Source organism: Manis pentadactyla, chromosome 3, assembly GCF_030020395.1.
Source record: "Manis pentadactyla isolate mManPen7 chromosome 3, mManPen7.hap1, whole genome shotgun sequence".
In the NCBI taxonomy this organism is placed as follows: Eukaryota; Metazoa; Chordata; class Mammalia; order Pholidota; family Manidae; genus Manis; species Manis pentadactyla.
Genome location: NC_080021.1, coordinates 109,256,992 through 109,269,146, shown reverse-complemented (window position 1 = coordinate 109,269,146; position 12,155 = coordinate 109,256,992). Strand labels below are relative to the sequence as shown.

At 37.8% G+C, this 12,155-nt stretch overlaps 1 protein-coding gene across 2 annotated transcripts in view; it reads left to right on the top strand.

Moving 5' to 3' along the window:
- Positions 1-12,155, top strand: part of NEBL (nebulette) — a 330,843-nt gene that overhangs the window by 182,563 nt on the left and 136,125 nt on the right. The gene's annotated exons all lie outside the window — the stretch shown is intronic.

Genomic DNA, 12,155 nt, shown 5'->3' with positions numbered 1-12,155 from the left:
ATATGCAGTTTGTCAGAATATATTTTTTTAAAGAAGTAAATGAGTTCAGTGTTAGAAATCCAAGGGGAAATATGGTGCGAATCAACAACCGTGTACATGCTATAAAAGTATGTAAGAAAATATGCAACATTCATATCATTTTTCATGAGAAGTATAGATGGTATGTCATTGTACAGTCACTGGACTTTGAATATCTGGATGTTATAAATGATGTAGTCTTATTTTCTAGGAAGTGTTTAATTAGTAGATGGGTTTAAACTCAACTGGTATTTGGCCATCATCATTATATATGTAGTGACAATTTGCAAGTAGAATTATAGTATATCATTTGAGAAAGTATTTGTCAAAAGTTCAGAAACAATGATTTGATGTTTAAAAAACTTAGGGAGTGAGTGAAGGTTGAGAAAACACTTTGTTTTACCACAGTCTCTAAGTTTTATCCTTTGTTTCCTTTTTCACTGGGCTTTGTTTTGGTAAAAACTTTTCCTTTGAAGAGATATGGTTGAATTTTAAGGATTTGTAGCTTTCGCCTCTTAGTTTTTCTACCGCTTCCAAACAACCCACCAATCATGTAGACTGAAGATTACTTCCCCTCATCTTTATTCCTTTTCATTCTTTCCTTAAAACAAAAACCTATTTTTGCTTTAAAAAATGCAAATTAGAGATATATCCCACCTGCAGTTACATCTGGTAATATGTAACTTTCTTTGGATTGTTTTTGGGAAATTAAAAAAAAAAATGGTGTTGCACAAAACAAAATTATATTGTAAATCTTCAACCATCACAGAAATTTGGTTCAGAAAGAACTAGATATTCCTACTTAAGACATCCACATGACAGCTAACATAAGGATTGCAATCCATTCAAAGGTAAGCCTTTTAATTTATATTCAAATTAAGTCAATATTCATATTTAATAAGAAAAGAACTGATCATTTCACCAAACTTTATCATTAGCAGGAATGTACATTTTATTCAATACCAGAGGCTGTTTGCAGATCCACTCTTAATTATGCAAAAAACCTTTATAACACAGGTATGTATAAATCTATATCATATACATAGTTGTATATACAAAATACCATTTAGATAAAGCCTATAATTTATATAACACTTATTTTTAAAAGCATATAGTTACCTAACATCTTAAAAAAAAGTTTTTTTTTTCACAACTGTCCTGATGTTAGCAAGTCTTGCAGTCTTACAAGTAGTTCTTTCAGCCATGATGAGGCATGTTAATGTTTGGAAAGCAGTAAAAAATATAGTCATAATATTCCTGTTAGGGATTTACTCTTGAAGAAAGGGAGCTGTTAAATATTCCGAGGTCTAGTGAATTCATTATTCATTTATAAGTCTGCAACTTCATGTATTTTTTCCGTGACCTCACAGAGTTTTCCATATTACCCGATGGCGCTTTTTTCTTTAAGAAACTTGGGTTAATCTGAAAGGTGGTCCAGTTTTCCATATTACTTGCAGATAAATCCAAACACTTAAATATATTGGCCAAATTCAGACAAATATTTTTGACTGTGGTCTGGATTGTGTCATGTTTGAAAGGAAGATGGTAAGAAAATGTCCAGCCTGGAGAGACACTGGAATCTTCCTATGGGAGATACTGGGATGAGAGGACTCATTCTGAAAAATTACAAAGGATATGAGATTTGAGCTCCAAGGTTAATATGGGTTGATGTAGGTGCGTTAACGAAGTCAGGGTCGTTGCAATCTTTATTTTCCTGTTAGCTTCATTTTTGTATTTGTTTTCACTTTTACCTATTATACCTTTGCATATTGTGTGCGTCTTTCTAAGCTACCTTTAATCCCTTTTGGGCTGAAGAAAGTATAAAGACCTAAAACAGTGGATTTAATGAAAACTTCTAGATGTTTGGGGTAATATACTATAGATGAATGGGCAGTTTTGATTGCTTGAGTCTGTGTCTGTGCTATGAAGTTTTTTTCAGCCACTCTCATACTCATTTGTCCAGGGTTCGAAATCACTTGGAAATACACCCACTCAGTCACTTGGTGTGTGGGCTAGAACACAACTGTAACTTTGAAATTGTGTGTAGTGAAAGTGGTGATTGTGTTTAGCCTGGACTTCTCTTCTGCAGGGTGGGGTCTGTAATGACAATTGAACCTGGGAGATTTATTACATGCTGCGATTTCAAATTCTTCTGCTATATTAGTATAGCTGCAGGAAGAATAAGAAAAGGGCAGGATTTGAGAATTAACTGAATGGTTGGAAAGAAACAACATTTTCTAAAATAATTATTTTCCCATGAACTTTCAGAAGTTGTCTAATTGCCTTCCTCGTCCACCAGTTCTTAGGGCATAAATTCAGAAATGGTAGAAATGTCCTAGGGCATCTCTGCATTTTCTTTTCTTAGTCAGGTTTCAGGAAAATGTTCTTGAAGGACAATGTACAAATGCGAATGGAAGAATACTGTGCCTTTTTCAAAACCTTTTTTCTGTTGTCCTTACAGCTCTAGCTTGTGTGGGTAATTGTAAAGACTGCTTCTCATTCAGGTGGTTACCACCCTCAAGTTTGTAAGTAGTGCATTCAGAGAACCGGCAGCAGGGCAGGAAGGCAGAATCACTGCCAGACATGTAAGGGCCTCAGTCCAGCCTTGAGAAGACTTGTGTGTTTTGTTCTCCCAGTTTCCACATTTTTCCAGCTGCACTTTCAATTGGCTGAGACACTCTGTGGATAAATTGTGAAATAAAAGTGTAAAGTCCAACACCAGGAGACTTTTACAATCTTTGTGCTGTAGATAAAAATCTAGATGTTCATTTTCTAATTTATTTCAGGTGGAGAAGGAAAAAAAAAAACCCAGACAAAATCCTGTATTTTACAGACTGACTGAAATAGTAAGTGTACCATTATGTGGTTTGTCAAGAGTTGTGCCTGTCCTTGACTTTGAGACGAAAGAATTGTGCATGTGTGTGTGCCCATGTGCCTGTGTGTTGGCTTCACTGAGAATCCTTAGAACCTGGTGTCTGGCCCACAGACAATGCAGACAATAGTATTTTCACCTGCTCTATGTTCTTTCCCTTATTCTGTCAGTATCTGTAATTTTGGTTTTCTATCCTGTTTCCCAAATATTCTTTTTGACTACCATTTTCAGTTTAGCATACCCATTTCCATTTTCCTTAGAATTGCTTGCTTACTTTATAAGAAAAGCTAAGGTTGAAAGCTATTTTTTAACATTACTGAAAAAATGTGTCTCTCTGTAATTTGATATTGAAATGTAATTATTTTTAGATACAGCTACTTATTTTTTCACTAACTTCTTAGAATGCAAAATAAATTATATGCTTATTAATAAGCTGCCATAGATACTGCTGATTTAGTTTCCTGAGATTTTGTGAGTTAGCTTAAAAAAGGATTAGATTACATTAGAGGTAAACATGGCCTAATAATTGAATAGCAGTGTCTATGGACTATCAAAAGATTTGATTCAAAGTTAGGTTGAGTGTCAGGGTGAGCATGAGGGTAGGGATGATTATCTAGGGATCTGGTCTCTGTTTGTAATTTAAATAAATCATTTTGATAGAGACTGACTGTGGCCATGTTCAGGCTGCTGACGGTGTGAAATTGAGTTGTATGGTGGACAGAAGACAAGCAGTCAAGAAAAATCCCCAAAGGCAAAATTTGTTATGTAATTGGGTCAACTCATGCATGAGAAATGCATGCTAATTGTAAACTGGTGGCAAAATTATAGTGTATGGGGCAATTAGGTCTTACATGAACCCGAACAACTGACATAGAAGGATTTTTCGCTTTATATTCAGGAAACATAATAAAAATTTTTTTTTTTGAAAGGTGAGAAGGTAAAAATTAGAAAGTCACTTGGCCTTGACATAAAATATTTGTTAATTTTGTTCCCTGTACAATAAGCAAAACTGTTTTACAACTAATGAAACATTTATATGAATGCTTCTGATTCTGAGAAGTAACATTTAATATACTAAGTAGTTTGGAAAGAGAATGGTATTTTATTCTTGTTATAACTTGTAACTGGCTTGATTAACATAGATGATTAGTTATGAGATCAATGGTTTCGATTTAAGCCCCAAAGGCAAGTATTTTCACAGAATGAATTTGTGTGTTACTTTAATGGACTGTAACTTACCTCCAGCTTATCTGAACCAGTAACTCTGATGCATTCCTGAGTGATAGGGGGTCAGTAGCATTATCTTTAAAGCAAAGATGAACTATGTCAAAGAAAGTGATGGGATAATGACGTTTATTTTCCTTATAATACCTAACACATGTAGGAATGCTTTATTCATTTTGAAGCACTCAGTGACATACCCAGTCTAATGAGATCCTCCGAACAACCTCTCCTCGGGGAAAGTATTTCTGTAAGACATACCACAGTGTACTTTCATGAGAAAAATATATGGAAAATTACCTGTTGGTCCTTTCTTGTTTCCAAATCTGTGGTTTCCCTTACACTTGGTTTTGCTTTATTTTTCCACCTAAGGGAGAACTTCAAAGGTTGATCTCTTCTTTTTATCCTCAACTTTTTAGCCACAGTCACTTAAAGAGACAAATTCATCCCAGACCAGTAATTACTCGTGCACGTCCAGGACAAGCGTTGTGGTTATAAAATGGAATCGTCTAAAGGGGAGGTTTGAAAAGGGCCCCCATAATGAAAGAATTAACACATAGGATTTCATTTTGGAAACAGAGAGTGAGGATCCAGCAAGCCATTTCTGAAGATCCTTCTTTTGGGAACTCCCCTTTCTCCATTCTTTTAATCTCCCCTGTGTCCTGGCCCTTATCCTGCCTGAGTCATTGCAGGAGCCTCCTGATTGGTCTGCTCTCCTTCCCGGCTCTTGCTGCGGCTTCCGTTGAGTCTTAAACACTGCCACCAGAGGAGTCTTTCCAAAATATCTTTTCATCAAGACCCTAACTATGACCCACTAAAAAGCTTTCCTTAGGCCTCCACTCTGAGTAGGATCAACTGTGATCTCCTAAGCCCTCCATTGTGACTCTCAGGACCCACCACGATCTGCTCCTAAATCATTTCCCACCTTATCGTTTACTGCCCTTTGGTGCTGTTCTTCCATTTCCTGTATAGGCTGGGCTAACGTGCTTCGTTCTGGCTTTTGCATGAGTCATTCCTCCTGTTTGGAACCATTTTGCACTATCTGTGAATGACATGCCCAGCACCTGATTCAGACCCCAGTGTGATCTTTCTCCTCTCTGAATCATAATAGAGCTCTGCACGATGGTCCTATGATGTGTAGCACTCATTTCACACATCATGTCCCATGTCTTGGTTTTAATTAGCATTCCATGTGTATGCATTTTACCTTCCTAATAACTTCATGAGGGTGAAGATCATCCACACCTCTTTCATTTTACTGTTTGCATTCCCAAGAATGCCGGTCATGGCCCTTTGTACTTTCTCTTCCTCGTCACACCCTGGATTCAGGCCCTTGCACCTCCTGCTGGCATTGATGGAATAAGCCTCCTGCCTGTTCTCGCCTGTCACATGGCTACCTCTTCTCCCTCCCAAGCTCTTCTCAAAGTTTCTTGCAAGGTTATTGAATGCATGTCTGATCATGTCACTCTCTTTCTTCAAATCTGTCAATGGCTCCCTATTGCCTTTGGGATACGATGTAAAACCGTTATCACAGAATGTGAGGCTGCCCCTGGTTGAGTGGCAGCTGGGATCTCCAGCCTGGGTGACCCTGAGCCCCTCTGCTTCAAACTTCCATCCAGAAGTCCAGCTGCACCCTCTCCATAGCTGTCCTCAGCATTCAGGCTGTCTTCTCTTTCCTCTTTGCTCTTTTCTCTTCCCTGAACTTGTTCTTCCTCTTGCTGCCATGGCAGTCTGGTTCTGTAGCTGCAATGTGTCTTCCTCCTAGACTGAGTTCTATGAAGATTCAGGCTGTGTCTTTTCCTCTGGAGCCCCAGGGCCTAGCATAAATGAATTGACTTCTTGTGCCAACAAACTTTCTTGCTGTGGCCTCTGGCTCTGCTCAAGGCAGCTGGCTCTGTGATGGCTTACCCAGGACTGCCCCTGAGAAACACACTCATTCTGATAACTTTGCGAATTGAATTTCATCTTATAATGGAGATTATTACAAAGAGTTCTAATTTTTCCAGATTTATTTTAATCAAACATCTCTTTTAAGGTCTGTGTAGATAGCACATCTGTTCTCTTCCTTAAAACTCCAAATCTTTCTTCCATCCCATCATTCTCTAATACAAGTAGCTGCCTAATAAATATTTGTTCAGTCCATGACTAAATTATTTTTAAGGGTGTTATTTCTTCCATTCCCTCTAGTTTTTTTTTTTTTTCCTTTTCAGAAGGGTTTTCCTTTCCAATTACTTCTCTGTCTAGGCAAATAGAATCTTTCCTAGGTTGTGTGCTACAGGTAGGGTAAGGAGCTAATTTATCAACACAATTGCTAATGCCTAGAATAGTGCTTGACATATAGCAGGTGCTCAGAAAGTGAAGAGGCAATATATTTAAAATATTGACTAATTTTGCATATTCTTTCTCTTGAGGCGCCTCTTTGCGAGAGAGATTTTAGCTTTTAAAATTGCTTTGAAATTGTCATTTGTTTTTGTGCTGCTTGATTAAACACCTATTTTTTACTTTTTCCCATTTTTACTGAAATATTCAGTGATTTCTATTGTTCTATCCAAAGTCTGTAGCAGTATCCTCTCTGTAAAGCAGGACTATTTGCCTTCAAAAGACCACTTAGCTTTTAAAATTGCTTTGACTTTGTCATTTCTTTTATTTCTGTGCTGTTTGATAAACACCCGGTAATTAATTCTTTTTGGTGTCTAAGTACCTGAAAAAATCGGGCTTACATTAAACTGCTTGGGCTTTCCTAACAAAACACCACAGGCTTTATGACTTAAACAACAGAAATGTATTTTTTCACAGTTCTAGTGGCTGGCAGTGCCAAGTGAAGGGTTCCAGTGAGAGCCCTCTTCCTGGCTTGCTGCTGGCCACCTTCTCACTGTGTCCTCAAGGGGTCTTCCCTTGGTGCATGTGTGAGGGGGAGGGGAGGAGAGAGAGGGAGAGAGGGAGGGAGTGAACGAGCTCTTTGGTGTCTCTCCCTCCTTCTGTAAGGACACCAGTTGAATTGGATCATGGGCCCAGCCTTATGACCCCATTTAATCTTAATTACTTTCTTAAGGGCCCATCTCCAAATGCAGTCACACTGGGGGTTAGGGTTTCCAGATAGATATGCATTTGGTGGGCTAAATTTAGTCCAAAATGGGGCTAATGAGAAATGATCTACTGTGATCACAGGGTAGTTCTAAGATAATTAAGTGATGTGCATTTTGCAACTGTGAGCTACAACAAGAGCCAGTTTCTTCAGTGGAGGGAGGTGACAACCACCTGTTGCCATTCCATGAAAACATCTACATTCCGTTTTTTATTTTTTCCTGCTTTCTGACTAAACAATCTTTACTAAAAAAAAATTTCCTTCTAGGTCCTATTTCCAGGCTCTAATTGGCCCTTTCAAGTCTCTTTTTATTGGTAGTTTTGAGCCACAGTCATTTATAGAAACAAAGATAACTTACAGTAGTCATTATGTTTTTAAGTGTTCCGGGCCTCAGCTGAATTACATAGCTCAGAATATAGATTTCCCATGTCCTGGGCTGGCAGTTTGGCCTGGGAAGATGTGAAGAAAAAGGAAGACAGAGGTGTGACAACAGGAAAGAAGTATGCCTGTGCCACAGGGAGAGTCTAATACTGACCAGCTTTTAAAAAAAGTCTCCATTTCCAGTACATTATACAGATTGGAAACTTAGAAAGTACCTGAACTTTCTTCTAGATTTTATTATATCTTTTGGGACATACCTACAGTGAGCACATACTGAAATGTTAAAGAAAAACCAGAAATCTCACATGTATTTGTGAGGTGCCCAGACGTGACGTATCAATGATCATGCCACATAATTATAATTTCAATGGGTTTTTAGAGGTAGGTTTAAAACCCATTGTTTTTTCAGTTAATAGGTATAATAGTCAAATGTCTTCTATCTTTTCAGGAGTTTTAACTTATTAGGAGGTCGTGAATCAATAACGTCATTTTTAAAAAGTATATACAGATATGTTCTTTAATTTGCATTTCATTTTCCTAGAAGAATAATGTCACAAGAATAGCTTTTCTTTATTTTTTGCTCATACTTTCTACTCTAGTTTTCTTGTCCACCATTGTCAGGTCTGATTTTTAGCTTCTTCTCTTTTGTATAGAGAAGATCACATGCAGTGTGGCTTGCAAAAGGATATCTCTAAATACCCATTAGGAGGGTCTCTTGCTTTTTGTGAAGTACCCCCAAACTTGGTTCCAAGGACAAGAAGCAAGAAGTTATGATCATGTTTTTGTGTGCTTATAGTAATGACTGAGTTTTCTTCTTGTGGTTACATTGACTGTAATGAAGTCAAGCTTTAACTTGTTTGCATTAAGCTTTTACAGCGTTTCATTCCTAGAATTGTGAGAGAATTTGCCTGTGTTTACAAACTGTAGAAGTATACAGATTTAGAGAAAGGAATGAAAGAAAGGAATCTTAAAAATCATTCTGTTCTTCTTAACATTTGTTATTTTTGATAGAATTGATCTCCTCCAAACAAGATGCTTTAAATATATACTTTCGTTGTACATTTATTATGAGGCCTTTAAGGGCAAGCCATCACTATTTTAAAATAGTTTTTGAAAAATTTTACTGAATCATTTTCTTGATTAGTGATTCATACCATTTACTTGTAGAATAAGTGCAGCCAATTTTCCTGTTAAGTTTGCCTGTCCCCTTATGTCCATTTTCCCTATTCCCTGTTTGCCTGTCAGGATGGGTTTCCAGAAAATATCATTCAAAATTAATCAAACCATAGAGTATAATGTATAAAATTCTAAAAATACTCATTTATAGAAGAGCATTGATTAGCTTATGAACTTTAGGCTGGTTAAAAAGACCATTTTATAAATATTTGCCTACATTTAGAAACTCAGTTATGTGCTCTGTTTTGGTTTTCAGTGCTTAAGAAGTTGAAAGAAGTTGGAAGTAAAATTATGCCTATTTTTATTCATCTCTTTCCTACTCCCAACCTCTGTAGAGATAGTTTGAGTTTCAGAATTGGGTCCAAAAGATATTGAGAAAACTTTTTGTCTTTTAAAAACATACATGGATTGGAAAAAGCTGTATATGCACATGCACCATGTGTGTTTTGCATACATCTATAGAGTGTGCATACCTGTTTGAGCAGAGAGCTACTGAAAGGGTATGATAAACATTGGTTCATTCTGTTTGCTTTCCGCCTTTGGTGTTCTTGGCCCAGGCTGTGCTGACAGCAAACCTCTGGGACGTCCCCTCAGTGCTGTGGGGTCTTTTCCTGCCAAATATTGTTCTCTTGCAAGATTGAATAGCTGAATCAGTGTGGCCCGATTCTTGATCCTGCTGAGAATATTAAGACTCCTGCAGGTTGTAATACAGATTAGCTGGTGAGAGCTCTGTTGGAAAAATAAAGTGAGTTTCTCTAAATGAATTTAATGACTGCTGTGAACCTTTTTGTGTCCTCCAGCGTGAGTGTGTGTGCTAGCAGTTAACCATTTATTTCCTTTGTTTTCTCACAAAGTCACTCCTGTCTACCCTGGGCATTTATTTTAAACATTTTCATATTTCAAATGTATGTTTTGCCAGATGAGACATTTGAATATACTAAGTACTGTGAAGGCTAAGTCATTTTTATTTAAGGAGGAAAACCATTTTTTTTTACTTATAAAATTAATTTAATGTCACAATATAATTGAATGAACCACACCCGTGGGTTATTTAGAGTAAACTGATTGTCATATTGCATTCTGATCATATGCTTTACATTGGTTGAAAATTGTGAAATATTCACCAAGAGGCAGGATGGATGGCTAAAATTATTTACATGGCTTTCAACCTGTATTCAAGACTATTTTTTTCTTCTAGGGTTAGATTACAGCCTTTGAAAATTCTAAATTCTACAAAGATTATCATACTCCCCATAAGTGAAGTAAAAAAAAAAAATCAACAAGATGCTCAACTCTAAAGCATAGACATATAGTACCCTGAAAATAATTAGTTTGTTAAAGTTTCTGATTGCAGGCTTTTGGATAAGTTCATCAAGCTCTTTTCTATTCTGGGGACCCCTTACTTTGCTTATGTATGAAGCATGTGCTCAGTCTGCTTCTGAGACAATCCTCCCATCTGCCTTCTACATTATTACCCACTTGTCTCCTGACACCTCATGTGTGTGTGTGTGTGATTTCTCAGTACAAACGTCTGTGACTGATCTGTAAATGGCAAAGTGTGACACATTCTCATGCCATGCGTCTCCCCAGTGCTGGTCATTTCTGCAGATTTGCTCCAGAGTATTGCTGCAATGACTACAATAACAGTTTAAAAGTTGAGTAACCAAGTATTTTTTTAAACTTGATGTATTAAATACACCAAAAATGGGGTAAAAAATGTCCTGAGAAGAAGACCTGAAAAGAGAGGAGCGGTTGTTAGCCTGTCTTCATAAAGTAGCCTGTATTTTACAGTTATCCTCCATAAGAATATTAGATGAAGTCCTACCAGACCTGAGGTCTGTGTTATTTGAGTGCTTTGGAAGTTAGCTTGCAGTCCTGCCGCACTGTCAGGGAGAGAACTGGGGCTAGAACCGAGGTCTCTGTCCTCTATTCTGGATTGCCTTTCTTTTTGTGTGCATGACTCTCCAATGGTGGGCACTGTTGAAATTTACAGTCATTCAGAAATGGATTTTCAAGGTGACTTTTTAAAGAATCTCTATGTATTAAACTGCAAATCCTCCAAAATATCATGATTGGCTCATAAAGATCCCTTAATTTTTGTCTGGGCAAAATATTAATGTGTTCTCCTTAGCAAATGCCAGCGAGATTCCCAGGCCTGGGATTCCTGATTCCAGTCTTCTAATATTAAGACTATTCCTCCTATTTAAATTGTGAAATGTATCACACATATGGAACAGTCTATAGAAGCTTATGTACAGTTTGAAGAGTAGTTATAAAATGGGCATCTGTGTACCTACTACCCAGCTTAAGAAATAATGTGTTTGGAAACTTCTGAGGCCTCTGTGTCCCTTAGGTTTATACTTCGGTTCCCTGATTAGCTACCAACAACACCAGGGACACAGTGTCTTGAAAACACAGATTTTCATGTGAAATAATGAAAAGATGATATGAAAAAATTCAATTCACATATTTGGAAACAATGTACAAATTTTGGGGGAACTTGATTGGCTTCTTGCACACCTTTATTTGACTGGTCAGGACTCAAGCATGAGCCTGTCCATCACTGTGCACCCCTGTTTGTGGGTAGGTTACACCTACTTCCTGGGCTGAGGATCTAGGGGATGCAGACAAGTGGCCCTGAAGGGCTTACTGTTTGTTATTTCATCTCTTCTCTCAAAAATTCCTAGGAATAGTTGTTATTACTCTTATGTCACAGACGAAAGAAGCTCAGAGAGGATAGATTGCCTAAATGCATACGGCCAGTAAAAAAAAGAACAGGGTTTTGAGGCCAGGTGTTTTCGGACTTTAAAATGCAGTCTTTCCCTTTTACACCAGAATTTTGGGACCATTGCTTATGTTATAACTAGCGCCCTTATGCCATAAGGCAAATGTGAATGATAGGAGTTTCTTTTTGTAAGTGCAGAAGGTAATTTAATGTTCAGTGGCATTTCGGATGTCACATGGTCATATTGGGACCAAATTTAGAAGCTTCAAACTTCTTAACACTGGGGACAGAGTTTTATTGCCTGTGAGTAGAATTTCCCCTTCAAATGTTTCTGTGTCTGCTAGGGTACAGGAAGGTGCTACATTGCCCAAGCGGTGTGAGCATGGGATTTATCCCTGTGATACGTGGTGTTAAGATCTAATGCATATTCTCCTTCAGGATAGACTGACCTTCCTTGTTCTACCCTTGTCTGAAGGTTCCTCCTCTGGACTTGGTACTGTGTTAGGAGCTGAGACCACAAGATCAAAGCACAGTTCTCTCTCAGTCCAGAACACACGGCCCAGCTTGGTAAGTGTGTTAGGAGAGAGAGGAGGTTTTTGGGGTTTGGATAGTACAGAGTCAGGCCCCTAGCCCTAGCTGGGGTATGGCGATAGTCACAGATGGTCACAGAGGAAGGT